Below are 21,515 nucleotides of genomic sequence, written 5' to 3' on the forward strand. Positions count from 1 at the left end.
GAGTCCAGGTGCACAAGTCACAGAGGAAATTGATGTATAGATGCAGCAGGTGTTCAGGTAGGGTGACACCAGGGTGAGGGATGGAGCAGCAAGACCCAGGGATCAACAACAGAACTTAGTTGCAAAGTGGATGGAGATCTCCTTAAAGCAAGACGTAGGGGCTCTAAACAGAATCCTGGATGTTACCCCAAAAGACCATTTGAATCCTTTGTTCTCATCCTCCCAATGCTCAGAGCAAAAAATGAGTTCTTTTTGACTTCAGTGTTTTATTTAAGCCCCACATCTGATAAATCAGGAATTCTCTCTTTTTCTCTCTCTCTTTTTTTTAGAGGAGAGCGTGAACATAGTCCCTCACTACCACAAATTATGCAGTCAAGTTTCCCACATTTGGGGGAATCACAGGGGTCAGCACATCTGGAGTGCAATGGATAAGCCCCGCCCTAGGAAAACCATCCTCGTGATCATGGTATCTCCCCCGCCAGGTAAGTATAAGAATTCGTTTTTTATTGTCAGTCAAGTATGGACGTTGGTCTGCACAGTCCTCCCCTTTCCTGATCTCATTGAAAGCAAAGGACTCTCCTCTTAAAAGCACTGTGTAAAGCCAGTGGCCACGACTGCCACTACTATCACAGCAGCCTGGCCCATGCAGGTTCGCATTGGATTTGGACAGTCGGTAAAGAAACAATGGAGCCAAAACCTGGTGGGCCATAGTCTTTAATCCTAGCTTGCACCCGGCGGGCAAGTAAAAATACACACTGGGCTCCAAAACCCACTCACATTCAGTGCTCACAAAGTCACTGACTTATCCGAGTTTCCTAGAATCAAAGGTTTCTAGCTCACCAGCCTTATTCTCCTCAGTTCCCCATCTCCTTCCTTCTCCCTGCATAAACTGGCCTCTCACTCAACACTCCGCCATCTTGGCTGCTTTTCCTGGCCTCCTCCACGTGGCCTCCTTCCACTGCTGGCTCTACTCTCTCTGCTGTCATGCTAACCTCAGGAACCAAGAGCGCAAGCTCCCGCTCCGTCCCCATTTTATAGTGTAGAAATCCAAACCCTTAATCCAATATACAAAATAGGGAAGTCTCTAATACAAAGTCACTTCTCTGAGGCATGATTGGATTGTACCACCCCACATCAAAAAGGGTGGGAAAGGCTTAATCCCAAAACCAAGCCCCAGGCTACAAGGATTCTCAACACACATTAATATCACCTGGGCGACGGCCTCACGTGGGCAGCACTGTCTTTAACAAAGTGAGCATAATATATTTTATCTGCCCAACACACTGGAATCAATTTAACACAATCCTTGGCCCTCTACAGACCTGTGGCTCCAGACAATATCGATGGTGGATTTGGCCTGTCTTTGCACCTTTCCTTCAGCTGTGCTCTCAAATTTAGCCCGAGGCCCAGAGACCTGCCAGGAGTTTGTTTGCACAGCTCTTCTACAGTCAGAAGCCCCATCTGTTCAACCTGCAGAGAGGCTTCAGGGGGCATGTTTTCTGAGGAGAGGGTAAGGGTTGCTATGATCCCAGGGGTGCAGGTGGGACGGGGTCCAGGAAGTGAGTTTGTGAGTGTGGTTCCCCCAGTGCTGCATCCCCTCTCCCCTCTCCAAGAGAGACCCCAGACTGCCCTACTTGACACAAAGATGATGAATCTTCTCCTCTGGGGAGGGAAAGTGTGGATCAAGGAGGTAAGGAAAGGGGAAAAAATGTCATGAAATTTTCTGACCTAAAAGCTATCATGAAATTTGCTTCCTCTGGAACTGGGCCCTCCAGTCACTGGCGAGGGTGACATAATTCATTCAAGTCCCTGTCTCCACTTTGAATCAAAATAACAAGGATGAGCACCACAGTAGCCTGAGTGTGCTTAGGATCCACTGAGTGCTCTGTCGGTGACCTCCCCAGGGTGGGAGCATTTGAACTCAGGGTGTGGATAGTGCAGTAATCACAGCCTGAGGAAAGCAGCTGATAGAGAATGTGGCACACCCCTCACCCTTCCAGCTTTGTTTCTAACTTCACATCAAAAGACGGTAAGAGAGAAAAAACTTGAACGTCTTTCAGGAAAAGGACCTTGAAAGGTGAAAACCACGGAGTCTCACAAAGAACACGAGGCCAAAATGTATGAAAAGTTTATTAAAAATGCCCAGGTGCGAACGGGCTGAGGCAGACTAAGCTCCTCAGCCCCGAGCAGAGAAAAGGCACTTTATTTTATACTTAAAGGTGAGAAATGTGGGGGCCGGGGAGGGGCATGTTTAACAGCTTGAGGGATTTTGGTTAACTCCCTCATTTTCAGTTTCTGGTACACCATACACGCCTCAGTAACTGTCTTAATTGGCTTGTCTCAGTAACTGATAAACTGATTTTGCCCGCCGGGTTCAGCAATCAGCAGTCAAACTGATTCCCAGCTATAGAATGGGGGTGAACTGCCTCTATTTTTACCTAACAGACTTCTTCCTGCTTGTTGGTCTTTTGCTGTGAGGGAGAAGACCTACCTTTCTCTGAAAACTCTCCTTACCTACTTATTAAAATTTCCACTGCAAGACATGTTGAGCAGAAAAAATTTAAAGGCAAAAAGAAATTTCAGATATTGTAAAATGAGTCCTCCACTGGGGGCAGGTGATCCTGAAATTCTTGTGGTTTACATTCAAATGGCCTGTGTGTAGCCAGTATCCAGGGCCACTATCACCTGCCTGGCCCATGCAGGTTCACATTGGATTCGAACAGTCGGTAATGAAACAATGGAGCCACAAACTGGTGGGCCATAGTCTTTAATCCTAGCTTGCACCCGGCGGGCAAGTAAAAACACACACTGGGCTCCAAAACCCACTCACATTCAGTGCTCACAAAGCTACTGACTTATCTGAGTTTCCTAGAATCAAAGGTTTCTAGCTCACCAGACTTATTCACTTCTGTTCCCCATCTCCTTCCTTTTCCAGCGTCAAACTGCACAAACTGGCCTCTCATTCAACACTCCGCCATCTTGGCTGCTTCTCCTGGCCTACTACATGTGGCCTCCTTCTGCTCTCTGCTCTGCTCTCTTCTCTAATGATAATCTCAGGAACCAAGAGAGAGCAAGCTCCTGCTCTGCCCCTATTTTATAGTGTAGAAATCCAAACCCTTAATCCAATATACAAAATAGGGAAGTCTCTAATACAAAGTCACTTTCTGAGGCATGATAGGATTGTATCACCCCACATCAAAAAGGGTGGGAAAGGCTTAATCCCCAAACCAAGCCCCAGGCTACAAGGATTCTGCCTGCCTTTAGCCCACCCCCAACACACATTAATATCACCTGGGCGACGGCCTCCTCGTGGGCAGCGCCATCTTTAAAAAAGTGAGCATAATATATTTTATCTGCCCAACAGCCTGATTTTCAAATAAATCAATAATTCAATTCAGAAAGCATAGTTTGAGCCTGTGTTGAATATTTGATATTTTCAAACAGACAAGCACCTGACATCGTCAGCCTTTGCTGAAGTACCTGCTAAAACGTGAAAGTGTAATTGAAGTGTTGAGTTTAAATGGAATCGAACAGTATAAGCGATAGCAGCAGGAATTGGAAGGGACCCCTTTTGCCTGGAGGACACCGAAGAAGCGCTGAGACGAAAGGGCTTGCGCGCAGAGTACGCAGGTCGGGGTCATCGGAGCAGAGGGGAGGGAGTGCGGGGAGAGCCGTTCCTGAGGTTCCTGGGTGCTTTGGAGGAACTGGTCGTAGGTCAAGAGCCCAGAGCTCTGACTGCTGACGCCGCGAAAAGAGACCCCGCTGCGCGGATCCTCAGCCCGGGGAGAGAAGGTGCCAGGGCGCGGGGTGGTGGCGGTGATCACACTTCCGGGCGGCAAGGGGATCCTGGGGCTCCAACGCATTATTTGTAACCCCACAATGATAGAAACGATTTAATTTGAAAAGTATAAGGAAATGTTCAAGAAGTACTAGTAACTCGTATAAAAATTTCTGAATTCTAGGGGTCTGTTTCTGCCTGCGGTCTTAAGATTTTGGCCCAGGTGGAGAAGAATGCAAGAGGCCTCTCGCCAGTAGTGGTTGAGAAGATATGTAAAGATTTAGCCTTTGTTTTCCGAGAGTGGGGAAAGGCGTCCCAGGGTGGGCTCGGACCACCAACCTTTTGCTTTACAGCCGAATGCACTAACCAATTGTGCTACAGAGACCCACAGGCATTTTTCTGAAACATTAATGAACAAGTGCTCAGTTACCGCTAGGCGGAGCCACCCACCGTTGCCCGTGGCTATGCAGATTTCAAAACTTCGGAAAATCCGAGAGGTGGCGCCTAAACTACGTGCGGCCGCGTTTGAAACCCGTGCATTGTCAGATTCCGAATACAATCGGCAGCGGTAAGGTCTGGGCCTGTCTTCCTCTACTCTAGCCTCCTGCCAGCCACCTGGAGACGCCCGGGACCACGGCCCCGGGCCTGAGCCCAGTGTGGCTCAGGGAAAGCTGAACGGCCCGGCGGCCTCCCGTGATGGTTCTTCCGGTTTGCTCCGGCTGCACCTGACCATCTGCGCCGCTGATGCTCCCCTCGCTCCACTGGGCGGCGGTCCGGGAAGCAGGAGCCGGAAAGAGGGAGAGCGGGTGTCAAAAGGGGCAAGTTTTTTCCTTCTCGAAAAGAAAGAAACTTACTTGTATATTAACCATTTTAAATCACCCTCTCAAAAAAAATTTTTGGACTGTTTCATTTTGGATATTTTCAATCGTTCATGGCTTTATGTTAGCTAATCTTTTTTCTGCAATGTCTAACGCCTATTAATTCCATCTAGTGAATTTATTATCTGAGATGTTATTGTTTCCATCTCTGAAGTTGGACTCTGGACATTTGTATATGCTCCACGTCTCTAATGAACTCTTTGGACATCTGTAACAGTCAAAATAACTGGATTAAAGTCCTCTTTGCTAATGTTAACATTACGTCAGTTATGCTTCGGTTTCAATAGACGGATTACTCCCCTCATGGCGGATCATGTTTTTCTGCCTCTGTGCACTCCTGGCATTCTTTCATTGGATGCCAAACATTGTCAGTTTAGGTTCTTGGGAACTGGCTATTTTGGTAGTCCTATAAATTTTCCGGAGTTTTGTTCTGGGGTCCAGTTAAGTGTCTTGTCAACAGTTTTATCCCTTTGGAGCTAGCTTTTATGAGTTTTTTAGGTAGATCAATCTTGAACTGATGATTCCCACTACTGGAGCAAGACCTTGAGTGATCTTCATAATGGCCCATGAATTACAAGTAGTCTGGTCTGGCTGGAGGGAGTTGATATGATTTCTTACCTTGTGTGAGCACTAGGTACTGAAACATCTTATGTTTACAGAAGTTTCTTCACAAGCATGTTCTGATCAGTACTGTGCTGAATACTTGATGGAAACTCCATTTGCCTGGATTTTCTCTCTGTCCATCTCTCTCATCACTGGGCCTTTGTACCATGAACTCTAGCTGCCTTGCTCACCATGGACACTCAGTTTCATCTCCATGATCCAAGTAGTTGGCTTTAGAACCCTCTCCTCCCATCCACCCTGGAAACTCTCTGAAAGCAGTAACCTGGGCCAATAGTAGGGTCAGGCTCATCTTGTTTGTTTCTCATCTCTCAGAGCTGCTGCTACCCTTTTTTGCCTGATTTTCAGTGTCTGCAAAACCAGTATTTCATGCATTTTGTCCCTTTCTTTCTGGACAAACCAGTATTTCATGTATTTTGTCCCCTTTTTTCTAGCGTGTTCCGCTGTTAACTGTTGCACTCGCCGGGTAAAACAAACACTGGAGACGTTTGGAGAGTTTCAGACAAAGTTTTATGGCCAAGAGAAAAAGAGAACAAAACAAAGGAAAATAAACCTGCGCAGGGGTGCACTCAAGTGGTAGTCACAAGAACCACACCGAGCGCCTACAGTCTAGGGGTTTTTATAGGGTAGCAAGCAAGCAGTTCATACAGAAGCGAATTTGGCGTTTAGCAATTGGCTCCTCCAAATTAAATTTTTAGTCATGTGCCTTAGTAACCAGTCATACAGTTGAAAGCCCCCCAGCTGGAAATGTCCCTATCTATCCCCTTGGATGTGGTCACATTAACTATCTTAGGAGTTTTTACGACTTCCTTATCTCAAGGACTCATCAGCTCCTAGTCATCCTGGGAGTCTAACGACTTCCCTATCTCTAGGACTCATCTGTCTTATTCATCCTGGGAGTCTGGTCTCATCTATTCCGGGAATGTGCTGTACTTACTGGACCAGTTCCTTTTAAGTTATTTTCTCAAGCCTATTAATGTATTTTATAGCTTTTATTCGAATGTCACATTAACCAAACAAGAGAGAGGGAAGGATGAGATTTCAAGTAGGAGGATAAATCTGATTTGTCACTACCTTTGCCAGCAGTTTAAGGCATCTCTTTGCATTTTTAATTTGGCTTCGGTAGGAGGCATGCCAACATATATTCCAATATATTTCTCCAACTCAATGAAAGAGGCTTTTTCTTCATGCTCTTGCTAGCACAATAAACATCTATCTGATAGGCTAACGGGGGGGGGGGGGTGCCCTCCTGACTCAACCAAGCTTTCCTGAGGTAAAACTGAAGGACAGTGTGGACATTACCCAGAGACACCTACTGCACATATTGGGCAGCTAAACTTCCAAGATTGCTTTTGGCAGTGACCAACTTAATCAGGTCCAGAGAAGACTGGCAAGAATAAGCCTGAATTGCTCACTTCCAAGCACATTAGAGATCAGAGGGAAATCTATAAGCTGGTCCCAGACATTTATTTCTCTTCCCTTTCATTTTGAATTATATTTTTTCCTTCATTGGATGCATACAATCTAGTAACTGGCCTTCCTTCTATTCAAGGGTGTGTTAGCATGCTGATAACTGTCTATATATAATTCCTTGACAGTGTTTGGCTATTTCTGTAAAGTTATCCCATTTGAGACAAATCATTGAAACCAACAGAATCCTGCACCTGGCAACGTATCTTGTGCAGACCTGAATCTTCAGAGCAGTGGTTCTCAAATTTTTTGAAGTCAGGGCGCATTTAAAATCCTACAAATAATTGTAGGCGCACTATATACAAATTTCTGAGAAATATGTTATAATAATTAAGTCAAATATTAAAGAAAAAATATAAAGTCCAAGCGTGCTTTTATGGTAATTAAATGAAATAAATACAACAAAATTAAATTTATTCTGACATTAAAAAACATTTTTGGGGGGTATTTTTTCTGAAGTTGGAAATGGGGAGGCAGTCAGACAGACTCCCGCATGCGCCCGACCAGGATCCACCCAGCATGCCCGACCAGGTTCCACCCGGCATGCCCACCAGGGGGCGATGCTCTGCCCATCTGGGGCATTGCTCTGTTGCAACCAGGGCCATTCTAGCGCCTGAGGCAGAGGCCATGGAGCCATCCTCAGCACCCGGGCTAACTTTGCTCCAATGGAGCCTTGGCTGCAGGAGGGGAAGAGAGAGAGAGAGGAAGGAGAGGAGAGGGGGAGGGATGGAGAAGCAGTTGGGCGCTTCTCCTGTGTGCCCTGGCCGGGAATCGAACCCAGGACTCCTGCACACCAGGCTGACGCTATACCACTGAGCCAACCAACCAGCCAGGGCCAAAAAACTTTTTTATGTCACATTTTTTGAGTTATGCTTTTTAGAATTCGTAAAAAAGAGAGGTTAAAAATAAAAAACAAAATGTTATCTTTTTATATATATAGATACATTCTTAGTAAGATTTAGTAAATTCAGCAGGTCCTGGCACGAATGTGTTAAAGGTTTTTCATTCTTGTGTTTATGAGAAACATGAGCCTGATGTGTCCTAGGGATTTCTTCAATGTTTGGGCATAATTCCTCACACCTCTGTACCTCCAAAATCTAAACTCCAAAAACCCTGTTGGTTTTTTGGTCCCCAACAGGCACATATTTCTCTGGAATACCATAGGGCGCACCTGGAAATCTTCTAGGGCACACCAGTGCTGTTTGGCTTTCACACACTAAATCTGGTTCTTGGACATTCTCTCCCTGCTCCCGCTTGCTTCCTTTTTTTTTTTTTTTTTTTTCATTTTTCTGAAGCTGGAAACGGGGAGGCAGTCAGACAGACTCCCGCATGCGCCCGACTGGGATCCACCCGGCATGCACACCAGGGGGCGGTGTGGGCGATGCTCTGCCCATCTGGGTCATTGCTCTATTGCAACCAGAGCCATTCTAGCGCCTGAGGCAGAGGCCACAGAGCCATCCTCAGCTCCCGGGCCATCTTTGCTCCAATGGAGCCTCGGCTGCAGGAGAGGAAGAGAGAGACAGAGAGGAAGGAGAGGGGGAGGGGTGGAGAAGCAGATGGGCGCTTCTCCTGTGTGCCCTGGCCGGAATCGAACCCGGGACTCCTGCACGCCAGGCCGACGCTCTACCGCTGAGCCAACCGGCTAGGGCCTTGCTTCCTTTTTTGTCTTCTGGTGTGTGTGTGTCTGGCTGTCTCTCCCTGTCCCTCACACTGTAGGCTGCCGCCAATCTTACCCACTTTCTTCTCCTTCTCTTTAGCTTTCCAGGATCTTGCATTACAAAGCCTTCGGTCACCGAGCACTTATCAAGCGCTTACTAGGAGCCAAGCCCTGCTCTGGCAGAAATGCTGCACCATGAGCAAACCCAAGGTCCCTGTCCTGTGAACCCACATCTAGAGGCCTCAGAAAGGGGCAGGCACTGTGGCTGCACAACCATTTCATGCTGGGAGCTTTCCAGGTGCACCTGCCTGTTTGGACACCAGCAGTGAGCAGACTTTTTTTTTTTTTTTTTTTTCATACAAAGACTTTAGGGAAACAGCAGGCCTCCTGTGACAGCTCCTTTCTCCTGAAGCAGACATTGCATATGTTTTACACTTCTCAAAGTGAGATAATGGCCACACTTATTAACATCTCCTAAAGGTCCCCATACCTCCCCTTAACCTGTTAACATACAGCTATTCTATAATCTATAAAAATATCAGGCAGCATTAATTAAAATGGTGATTTGTTATTTCTATCTTAATAGAAATTCTGGTGAAGATTATATAGTCAGGTGAAGATTATATATTAACTCCATTTAATATCAAAGAAGTTAAAGATAACAATAGATCTTAAAATTGCAAATTGAGCTGACACATAATAGCATTTGTATGCATGTAGGAATCATATGTTAGAAATCCCTACAAACATTTACCCCCAAATTGTAAGGGAAATAATTGTCACTATGATTTGCAGAATTATAACTTACTCTCTATTTAAAATATATGGTATATTTAACTTTCTGGAGCATGTGATTTTAAATTTTATAAACTTATATTGATCAAAATTAAAGTTTGCTTATTTGACCAGTAAAACCAGTATAAGAAATTTGGGAGTTCAAAATTAAGATTTTGAAAAAAGAATAAATGTAAGATTTGTACAAACTAGAATGCTATGCTACTGATATTTTCTATATTATTGGAAAATCGGGGGGGGGACAACAAAAAGTTTTTAGAGTGAAATTATTAAACGGATCTGATGCATACAATGTCATCTTTAGAAATGAAATGAAAATTCCTGTCATTACATGTCAATTATTAGACTTTTAAAAAGTATTTGATATTCATCCTTTTAATCAACTTGACTTTTTTCTTCCTTATACCTCTCACTCAAACCACTAATTTAGCTACAGCGGGGCTTTTTAAAATCCATTCGATGTACTCCACTGGGCGTCCTCTGCCTGGGGGGACCCACTGGCGCTTCCGAAGTCAGTAGCAAGAATCTAAAGTTCCCTGACCTGGCACCAACCAGTCTGCGAATCCTAGTCACTAGACCAACCACCAGGGAGACTCGCTTTGCCTCTCCAGATGAAAATGCTGATAGTGTTGTTCAGCTTTCTGAGACAGGGGCAGCAGACGGGGATTCCCAGTGGCCGTCTGAATGTAGCTGTGTAAGACTCCCATCCTAGCCCTTGCCCCTCTGCTCTTCACCCTTCACCTCCCCCAGCTCTGGACAAGGCTTGGGGCCCTGAGAGCAGGTCGCCAGGTAACTGGCCTGGGTTGCGTTCTAGTCCAGAGTTGGCACCGTGTGCGGCAGAACCCAGAACAGGACCTCTTTCTGAACCTCGGTTTCCTTAGGAGGAAGGTGGACTGGGCTCCCAGCGGAGAACTGGCCTCATTCCGTCTACTTCTTGATCTCCGCACTGCCTCCCGGGGCACTCCTGGGAGAGCATCAATCACCCGGGCCGGCGACTCCGCTCCTGTAGGAGGAGCGGAAGGCACCATCGCCACCGGGCTCAGAACCCGCGCCGCGGGGGCCCTTTTCAAGTCGCCAGAGGTCAGTGCTCTCGACTCTTGACCAACCAACGACTGGTGCCTCGAATGCACCCAGAAACCGTGGGGACCGCTTTCCCCGCCCTCCTTCCCTTCTGCACTGTGCGCCCGACCTGCGCGCTCATTCTGCGCAAGCCCATTCCTCTCTGCGCTTCTCCGGTGTCCTCTCCGCAAATAGGGGTCTCTTTGGTCTCCTCTGGGCAAAATGGGCTCCTTCAGTTCCTGCCTGGGAGGCTCTAAAGCCATTAACAGAGGCTTGTGACCATGACCACCTAAAATGGAGGGATTGAAAGCAAGCTCAAGAGACCGTTTTAAATGGCACGGCGCTGAAGAGTGGCATAGCTGTGACCGGGGAGGAGGACCACCAGACCCTCCTCATTTCAGAGCATGTGTTCTTACCTGGCGTTTATGAGTCTGAGACATGGATGGGCTGGGCTCTGCTGCCATACCTCAGTAGGCTAGTGGTAACATTTGGTGTGACCGCTGCTATCTTCATAGATGCCATTAAGACTTTGGAAGAAAGTGAAGGCAAAAATTCTAGGAAAATAAGTTTTTAAAGTTGTTCTTTTTCTGTCTCCCACCTGAATGTGTATGATATTACTGTGTGATGCTGAGTGGACTGTACTTTAGAACTACTCCTAATATTTGGCAGGGTTTTTTTTTTGTTTTTTGGGGTTTTTTTGCATTTTTCCGAAGCTGGAAACAGGGAGGCAGTCAGACTCCTGCATGCGCCTGACTGGGATCCACCCAGCATGCCCACCAGGGGGCGATGCTCTGCCCATCCGGGGCGTCGCTCTGTTGCATCCAGAGCCATCCTAGCGTCTCAGGCAGAGGCTACAGAGCCATCCTCAGCGCTCGGGCCATCTTTGCTCCAATGGAGCCTCAGCTGCGGGAGGGGAAGAGAGAGACAGAGAGGAAGGAGAGGAGGAGGGGTGGAGAAGCAGATGGGCGCTTCTCCTGTGTGCCCTGGCCGGGAATCGAACCCAGGACTCCTGTACGCCAGGCTGACGCTCTACCACTGAGCCAACCGGCCAGGGCCTATTTGGCAGTTTTTATAACATTAAAAATATACCTATCCTGTTAGTTAGTAGTATTACTTCTATTTACTTCCCAAGAAAAATGAATGCACACATACAAAAAGAGTTTTAAAGGATTGTTCATAGCAAATGCATTTGTACTAGGGAAAAACTGGAAAAAAAAAAAAGCTCATCAACAGAAGTGATATACAAACTATTGTATAGCCACATAATGAGTAAATATACTCGTCCCTAAAAACAAGCACTTGTATTTTTCCTTTTTCTCCTCCTTCTCTTCCTTTCTTCCTCCTCCTCCTCCTCCTTTTTCTTCCTTTTCTTTTTTCTGTCCAAGTCCATGAGCTTACTTAAAGTGTTGCTGTTTTCTTGGACTCTTAGAGCTGCCCTCTTTCCAGCTTCTCAGTCTGGGGGTGAGTGAGGGAAGGCAAAGACTTAGTTTCACTCCATGGAGCTTCTCAATATTTTTCTGAAACTGTTTTTGGAAGTCCTAGTAACTGTTCACTGGTAGTCTTCCAAAGACTTCAAACAGAATTTCTTTAACTCAGACTTTATTTAGTTGTTTTCAGGTTGAATGCTGTTTTGCTACAAATACTTCATCATAATTGAAACAATTTTCTACATCTTCCAGACAAAGGATATTTTCCTCCTTTACTTTCTTAAAAACAAAACAACAATGAGTACTGGTGTTACTGGTACATACTGGGACTTTCTTATGCTTGGGTTAAGTCTGATTGAATATTGAACGCTCTTGCTAGAAGTGTGTGCAAAAGATCGTCTACTGTGAGCTGATCAGTCAACACACCCGTGATGTCCAAAAATTTAGTGAAGTTGGATCCTGTCCCCTGCTGCAGTGTCCCCTCTATCAGTAACATCACCATCAGACTCATCAAATAACCAGTATTCTCGATGCTGGTTGCTAATAGGGGGGAGTAGGGGCCAACCAAACCATTTAACACTCTTAATTTATTCTGGTGAGTGTTGAATGTCAGCAGTGTTGCAGTTAAAAGTGGAAACAAAGATTTAACAACAATAACAGCTTTCTAAGAGTTTTATGACATGACCAGCATGATTCCTCAGCACTTTACTGTGTAATAACTTTAGCCCACAGATCAACACTGAGAGGGTACAAGCTATTAGCACCCCTTGCTGACACTGAGAACACCGAGGCACTGACAGGCTGAGCTAACCTGTCCATGGGTTCCATCCCTGGCTGGCTGGAGCCAGCACTCAGAGGTAGGCAATTTGGCTGCAGTGCCATTGCTCTTTGCCATCATGCTCAGTGATAAGGAAGAAGACTTTACTAAGAATTACCTCTCCCTCTTCATGATCAAGCACCAAGATTTTGAAGAGAAAAAGATGAAAATGAAGGCCTACAAAACACTCAGAACTAATTACTGAAATAAAGAAGAGGAGAAAGAGAAAGCATAACCATTTTGTCTTCCCCAGAAACCAACTTCAGTATTCAGTGGTGACACTATCATATTTTCCAACAAGTGTTTATAAGCCTTGTTTGTTCTTTTATTATTATTATTTAATGTTTTTTCTTTCTTTCTTTTTTCTTTTTAAAGTTAGAAGACAGAGGATAGTGAGACAGACTTTCATAAGAGCCCTGACTGGGATCTACCCAGTAACTTCCATCTGGGGCCGATAATGGAATCAACTAAGCTATTTTTCACTGCTGAGGCCAATGTTGGAACCAATCAAGCCACTGGCTGCTGGTGGGGAAGACAGACAGAAGGGGAAGAGGGAGGGGAAGAGAAGAATATGGTCATTTCTCCTGTGTGCCCTGACCGAGAATCAAATGCAGGACATCCACATGCTGGGTCGATGCAATTTTAAATTTTTATTGAGGTAAAAATCACATATTACATTGTTAATTTTAGGTGTACAACAGAATGATTTGATATTTGAATATATTGCAACATGATCACCACAATAAATCTAATTAACATTTCACCATACATAGGTACACAATTTTATTCTTGTAATGAGAATTTTAGGATCTACTCCTGTAGCCATTTCCAAATATGCAACCATTTCCAAACAGTTAATAAAGTATTATTAACTACAGTCTCCATACTGTACATCACATCCCCAGGACTTATATGTTTTATAATTTAAAGTTTCTACCTTTTGATTCCCTTCACGCACTTTGACAACCCCCACCCCATGCCTCTGGCAACCATCAACCCACCAATTTAAGGAATAGGAAATAGATCACTGTGGGAGAATGCATCCTCTAAAAAATATCCTTTTTTTTTTTTGGTCTGCCTCTTCCTACTTTTCTTTCTACTACAGAGTGTGTTTCTATGTGCATGTTTGGTTTTCTTTAGACTTGACCTTGTCTTTTTCATCGGGTTACTGGCAGGGCCTGAACGGATCCCTGTGCTCCGTTCCCGACGTGGCCACGAGGGGGCGACGTAGTCCTTCCCGAGAATTGCCTTTAGTCTTCCTTGAATTATACTGCTCACAAAAATAGGGGATATTTCAAAATGAATATGAAGCCATGAAATATTCCCTAACTTTTGTGAGCAGTGTAGTATAAGGAAAAAATTTTAGCTGGAGGAAAATTTATTTTCCTCCAATCTTTGCCCATCAAATATGAGTGGTGCTGAAACACAGGTTCCTTACATTTAGACACCACCACCTGTGTCATTTTACAGCCTAGACCTCGAGGAATGGGCTGTGGATACTCAGCTGCCCCACTTCGGAGCCACCTCACTCAGTGTCCCCACTGAGTGAGGGGGGGACCCGTGAAGAGCCTGATTAGAGAGAAACACGTTTGTACTTCTTGAATTGATTGCAAAATATTACGTCATTTTTCTCTGTTGCTGTGGAAACCCACTACGGTGTTCAGGTAGCATTTATTATGTTCAAGGGATGAGGAGCTTGAACAGGAAGGAATAAGGAGGATGGGAAGGATGGGGAGGTGATAGGCCCTGCGGAAGAGGGATGAAGATAAAGAGAGCCAGGGAGCCTGGCCAGTGGTGGTGCAGTGGATAAAGCATTTACCTGGAATGCTGGGGGCCGGTTCAAAACCCTGGGCTTCTGGCCGGTTGGCTCAGTGGTAGAGCGTCAGCCTGGCGCACAGGAGTCCTGGGTTCGATTCCCGGCCAGGGCACACAGGAGAAGCGCCCATCTGCTTCTCCACCCCTCCCCCTCTCCTTCCTCTCTGTCTCTCTCTTCCCCTCCCATAGCCGAGGCTCCATTGGAGCAAAGATGGCCCTGGAGCTGAGGATGGCTCTGTGGCCTCTGCCTCAGGCGCTAGAATGGCTCTGGTTGCAATAGAGCAACGACCCAGATGGGCAGAGCATTGACCCCTGGTGGGCATGCCGGGTGGATCCCAGTCGGGCGCATGCGGAAGTCTGTCTGACTGCCTCCCCGTTTCCAACTTCAGAAAAATACAAAACAAACCCCACAAAAAAAAACCCTGGGCTTGCCTGGTCAAGGCACATATGGGAGTTGATGCTTCCTGCTCCTCCCCCTTCTCTCTCTCTCTCTCTCTCTCTTTCTCTCTCCTGCCTCTCTAAAAATGAATAAATAAAATCTTTAAAAAAAAAGAGAGAGAGAGAGAGAGAGCCAGGGAGATGAAGAGGGGGTGTGAGAGAGGTGGGCAGTAGGATGGGAAGAGGAGGAGGGTGGGGAGGTGGAGGTGAAGTTCTTTCTATTCCTTAGGTAGTTCTGCTCACTGGCCCACCACACAGCCACCATAGCCGCATCCCCACCTCTCACTTTGGGCTCCCAGACACAACAAATCTCTGTAGGAGGGACAGTCTCTTCATCCATTGCAGTCCTTTCGACAGATTTCCTTTCTACTTAAATTGTCCAGAGTCCATTCCTGTCTTTGCAGTCACAAACCTTGACTGACCTGAAAGTTCTGAAAGAGTGCTTTCTGCTGTCTGTTAGTGCTCAGCTTCTTGGTTTTTCAGGAGGAAGTTGTTTCTTCTCAAACTTTGAAAAGAAAAAATTCCCCTCCATAGAAGAGCAGCTTCTGTGCCCCCGTCCTCCTTGACTCAGTGTTATCCTACCTCTAGGAACAACCTCTTACAGCAACAGTGTCTTTCCAACTCTGTTTTTTGTCCAGCAGCTTTTTTTTTTTTTAATGCTGATTTTCCTGTTCTGTGTATTGAGTAAGGAAAGAAATGGCTTTGGGATAAAATAAAGAAGTAAAGGGACAATGAGAAACACAGATTGTTAGAGAGATGGGATTTATCTCTATTATATGTATAAATATTTTAGTGTGGTGCTGTTTTGTGGATATAGGTATTATATATATGGTAAGACAACTTGGGTACACATACCCTATGGCCCAGCAGTGAATGCTCTTGAGTACCTTATTCTATGCTTGCCTTTTTTTTTTTTTTTTTTTTTGCACTTTTCTGAAGCTGGAAACAGGGAGAGACAGTCAGACAGACTCCCGCATGCGCCCGACCGGGATCCACCGGGCACGCCCACCAGGGGGCGACGCTCTGCCCACCAGGGGGCGATGCTCTGCCCATCCTGGGCGTCGCCATGTTGCGACCAGAGCCACTCTAGCGCCTGGGGCAGAGGCCACAGAGCCATCCCCAGCGCCCGGGCCATCTTTGCTCCAATGGAGCCTTGGCTGCGGGAGGGGAAGAGAGAGACAGAGAGGAAGGCGCGGCAGAGGGGTGGAGAAGCAAATGGGCGCTTCTCCTGTGTGCTCTGGCCGGAATCGAACCCGGGTCCTCTGCACGCTAGGCCGACGCTCTACCGCTGAGCCAACCGGCCAGGGCTATGCTCATTTTTTAAAACAGTGCAATTTCCAGGTCATGATATATTGAGAAAGCGGAATGGACCTGACTCAGCCAAGCTCTCAGAATACAGACTGTGACTGTGTACATGTCAGAGCCCTGGCTTGTGCCCTCGGTAGTATGTGACTGATTTCAAATTACTGCAGAGGGGTATGGTTTAAAATAAACATTAAACATGGCTGATTAGACCCTGCCCGGTTGGCTCAGTGGTAGAGTTATCTGCCTGGGGTATGGAAGTCCCGGTTGGATTTCTGGTCAGGGCACACAGGAGAAGCAACCATTAGCTTCTCCACCCTCTCCCTTCTCTTTCTCTTTTCCCCACCATGGCTCTAATGGTTCAAGCAAGTTGGCTCTACGCCTGAGGATGGCTCCATGACCTCGCCTCAGGTGTGAGAAAAAAAACAGGGTTTTGAACTAGCAACCTCAGCATTCCTGGCCAACACTTTATCCACTGTGCACCACAGGTCAGAAGAATGTACTTTTAATGCACTAGAAGAATTTAATAAAACTGACATTCACAATAGTAAAAAAGCTTAAAAACCTCCAATTGTTAAATACTATTAATAGTAACAGTATTTAATTTGTGCATTAACATTATTAAAAAGTTACTGGCATTAATTTATATAAATCTTTGTCCAATAACATTTATGATTACAAGTCTAATACTTTGACTCTTGGGAGATGGTAATCAACCTGTATAAATTTAGTCACAGGATTATAATATGATTATTTACCATCCAGACCTAAATTGGGTGAACATTTATCAATTTAACAAATGTACACCTCTCTTATTAAGTAAAATTAACCTAAAACAGAAAATAATATATTGTTATAAAATGTTTACTTGAAATGTAACAATATTTTTAGCAAAAAAAAAAATGGCCTCTTAAAATATATTGAAAACGTTTGGAGAAGATACAAATCACAGTTGTTTATGGATATACATAGAGACAGTTTTCTAAATATATAATTTAAATATTGCAAAGATCACTATCTCTAAAAAATTTATATTTTAGAAAGTCATTTTTGCATAATACAAAATGAAAATTTTAATAAAATATCTTATTTGAATAAATACAGAAATGGAATTCTACCAACTATGAGTTAATTAAAACCACTATAAAATTTCTCTATTATATATCTGGATACAGTATATATTTAGACACCTTATGACACAATAGGATGCTGTGCCACAAAAATTAAGACTCTTCTGAAGAAATGTGAGAAAAAGAAATACAGAAATCAATGCAAGTAAAAGTGAAAGTTTTAGAAAACAAATAAGATAACATTACAGGAGTATAAACTATGATCACTGACATCAGCAGCACGAAAAGTCATCAGGGTTACTGGGAACCCATGCTGGAGATGGATGTAACATTGGAGCTGGCTCAGAAGGGATGTGCACAGGTGTAGAAGAATAACTAGCTGTCCACAGAGAATAAGTTGAGATGCAAACAAATTGATTTTGAGTGCTCAGTTTTGTTTGTTTAAAAAGTGGATTGTCTAGGGCATGTTTGCATATTGATACAATGATTTAGCAGGGTGGGTACATTTAATTTTCAAGGAAAAGAAGAAATAAAAATCCTGGAAAGGATCCAAAATACAAGTGAAAGAATTGACCTTTGAAAATGGGGAAATGCCTTCTCTTTTAACAGAAGAGAAAGATGAGGTAAAGATAGATACAAATATTACTTATGTTGGTTACTCTGTTGTCAGAAATTTGAGGCAATTACCATGCGTTGCCTAACTCACCCTTGTGAAGTGTGAAGTGAGGTCATCAGCTAAGGAAAAAGAAGTGGAGAATGTTCAAAGTATGAAAATGGGAAAAAACCAGTATCTTGGAAAATAAGCCTTCTTAAATGTAATAAAATGGGAGCAATAAAGACAGTTTGATGCTTATCAGCTTTTATAATGAATCCGATGTGTATAATTAATTCACACAGACCTAAAAGGTGTTGTACAAACATTTGGGTAACAAGAATGATCTGACAACTTATAGATAATAAAAAAGTACTAATGATTAATAAGCATGAGCAATGCCTAATCAGTTATTAACAAGGAAATTCAAATTTAAATAAGAAAATATTTTAGTAGCAATTTGTAAATGTATGTGCATTTCTCTTGTCTTTTTTCTTTCCCTCATTTCTGCACACACATCAATATACTACTATCATAAAACAGAATTTTTCACATAATTTATAGAGCTAATCATTGATATAATAATTTTCCCAATTTTTGATTACTTCTTAGAAGCTGATCAAAGTACATAACCAATTTCAAATGTGATTATTTTTTCATTGATTGATCTTAGAGAGACTGAGAGAAACGGGGGTGGGGAAGGGGAAGAGAAGTTTGCTGTTCCATTTAGTTATGCATTCATTGATTGCTTCCTCATGTGCCCTAACCCAGACGGAGCCACCACCTTGGTGTTTCCAGACGATGCTCTAACCAACTGAGCTAAACAGCCAGGACTCAAATGTGATTTAAAAAAAAAAAAAATCCATTCTCTTTAAAAATTACTTATGATGCAACACAGGAGCCATGCGCTGGGAACCTCCGCACCTCTCTGCACCAGGGGGAACGGACCACACGCTGAGCACCTCAGAAACCACATTGAAGCCCTATTGTGACATTGGATTGCCTTGATTCAGACTCAGAAGCTGCACATGGCCATTACTGACACGTTCCTGGAGCACATGTGCGGCCCAGGGTCACAGCAACTAGCCCGTAGGGAATGGAATCAGAAGCAAAGCTTCCACCCTGATGAAAGCTCGGTTTCACCTGGAACACTGGTATCAGCTGCACAATCTGCCCAGCTTCCTCATCGGTGGAGATGTCGAATTCTGGAATGAATGTGGCTCATCTAAACTTCTCTCATGGGACTCACGGGCACTGTACAGAGACCATCAAGAACATGTACATGAAAAGTTTTGTTTTTTCTTCTTTTTTTTAAAATTTTTATTTTTTGATTTAAGCAAGAAAGGGAAGTTGGGAGGGAGGGAGAGAAAGAGATTCACAGAGAGAAACATCAATCTGTTCCTGTTTGTGCCCTGACCGGGTCAAACCGGCAAGCGCTGTGCTTTGGTAAATGTGCTAACCAACCGAGCTTTCATCAGGGTGGAAGCTTTGCTTCTTATTCCATTCCCTATGGGCTAGTTGCTGTGACCTTGGACCCTAAAAGACCTGGGATCAGAACTGGGCTCATCGAGGGCAGTGGCACCCGGAGGTGGAGCTCCAGAAAGGAGCCACTCCCAACATCATTTTGTATATGCCTACATGGGAAAGCGTGACTCAACACCCTGTGGCTGGACTACAAAGACATTAGCAAGGTGGTGGAAGGGCTTACTCTGCAGGTGACAGGGAAAGGTGCCGACTTCTTGGTGACAGAGGTGAAGGCTGGTGGCTCCTTGGGCAGCAAGAAGGGTGTGACCCTCCCTGGGGCTACTGTGGACCTGCCTGCCATGTCAGAAAGGACATCCAGTGGGATCTGAAGTTCGGGGTAGAGCCAGGTGAAGGAATGGTGTTTGCATCTTTCATCCCCAGTGCATCCGTGCATGAAGATGGAAGGTCCTTGGAGAAAAAGGAAAGAAGGTCAAGGTAATCAGCAAAATCGAGAATTGCGAGGCAGTTCAGAGGTTTGATGAGATTCTGGAAGTCTGTGGTGTGATTATGGTAGCTCATGGTGATCTAGACATTGAGATTTCTGCAGAGAAGACAATAATTATTGCTTAAAAAGACAATGATCGGGTGGTGCAGCTGAGCCGGGAAGCCTCTCCTCTGTGCCAGCAGATGTGGGATAGCATGGATAGCACCTGGGCCAATGCAGTCCTGGATGCAACCGACTGCATCATGCTGTCTGGGAGACGGCCAAAGTGGGCTCCCCACTAAAGGCTGAGTGCTTGCAGCACCTAATCGCTGGTGAGGCACAGGCCACCACCTACCACTTGCAATTATTTGAGGAACTCAGTGGCCTGGTTCCCATTACCAGCGACCCCCCACAGAGGCTACCAGTGTGGGCAACATGGAGACCTCCTTCAAGTGCTATGGTGGGGCCATCAAGGTCCTCACTAAGTCTGGCAGCTCTGTTCATCAGGTGGCCAGGTATCCCACCCCTGCCCTTGTTCCCATCATTGCTGTGACTCAGAGTCACCAGAGAGCTCTCCAGGTGCACCTGTACCACTCAACAAAGCAAAATGACAACAGCTAAGAAATAAAAATCCTTGCCTTCTACATTGTCAATATACTAGCAAACTACTTGAAGTTAAATTAATCTTCCTTTAATTTTTTTCTATAAAGTTACTGAGATGCCTTACCTAAGAATATTCTTTCTTACTATATTAGCAAAAGGAATAAAAGTGTAATGACATTCAAGTACTTTTAACAACTCATCAAATTCAAGGACAGCTTCACCAGAAGGAAATTAAGATACCAAAGGAGCTAGTATGTGAGCTTTATTTAGTTCCACCAAGATGAGAAAACTATTGGAGCTTTGTTGGAAAACCTTTATTTTAAAGAAGGTCATAAAAGTTTTGAATCTCTGACCTATCATAATATAAATATGATGAATTATTTACTTAGAGCCCAACAAAGAAAATGAAATCTCTGACATTTGGCCAAGCATTTAATATTCATTATTTTAAAAATGTTTTAAATTTGTTTAGTAAATAGTGCATACACAAAGTTAAGTTTTCTGTTTTCACATTTATGCTCTTGGATTTTTAAAGTAAATAAATTTTAAAAGAAAGCAGTAGGGATTGTTATTAGGCTATTTAGCAGGAACAGAAGATTTCAAACACTAAGAATAATTATTATTTTTAGATATATTTTATTGCTAGTCATGATAGCTCATAATGATACAAAGCTTGAAGAGTGTATTACATGTTTAACATAGTTTAATTTCAAGTGCCATAAATAAACAATACTGAGAGAATACTTCCCAGAGAATATTCCCCTTAGAGAAGATATTGAATCTTATTTTTTCTTAGAAGATTTATTGATTTTTAAAAAGAAGAGAGAGAGAAAGGCGATGGGGGAGGAGTGGGAAGCGTCAAACTTGTAGTTCTTGCTTCACATACTGTATGTGCCTTGACCTGGCAAGCTCGTGGTAAACTGGTGACCTCAGCATTCCAGGTGGACGCGTTATCCACGGTGCCACCACAGGTCAGGTAAGACACTGAATCTTTTTTCTTTTTCTTTTTTTTTTTAAGTGAGAGGAGGGGAGACAGACTCCCTCATGTGCCCCAACGGATCCACCTCGGCAACCCCGTCTGGGGCTGATGCTCGAATCAACCCAGTAATCCTCAGCACCCAGGGCTGCTGCTCAGACCAATAGAGCCACTGGCTGAGAGAGGGAAGAGGGAGAGGAAGAGAAGCAGATGGTTGCTTTTCCTCTGTGCCCTGACCGGGAATCGAACTGGAGGACATTTATACTGGG

The 21,515-nt window shown here is 44.4% G+C and overlaps 1 non-coding gene and 1 pseudogene across 1 annotated transcript; one reads left to right on the forward strand and one right to left on the reverse strand.

The window, feature by feature from the left end:
* Positions 1–326: 326 nt before the first annotated feature.
* Positions 327–490, reverse strand: LOC136332479 (U1 spliceosomal RNA). The gene has a single exon (XR_010730736.1). It is a non-coding gene; the product is annotated as a U1 spliceosomal RNA (small nuclear RNA).
* Positions 491–4,242: 3,752 nt separating this feature from the next.
* On the forward strand, positions 4,243–20,288 carry LOC136329922 (pyruvate kinase PKM-like; annotated as a pseudogene).
* Positions 20,289–21,515: the final 1,227 nt, after the last annotated feature.

The sequence above is a fragment of the Saccopteryx bilineata genome, chromosome 3 (assembly GCF_036850765.1).
Source record: "Saccopteryx bilineata isolate mSacBil1 chromosome 3, mSacBil1_pri_phased_curated, whole genome shotgun sequence".
Taxonomy (NCBI): Eukaryota; Metazoa; Chordata; class Mammalia; order Chiroptera; family Emballonuridae; genus Saccopteryx; species Saccopteryx bilineata.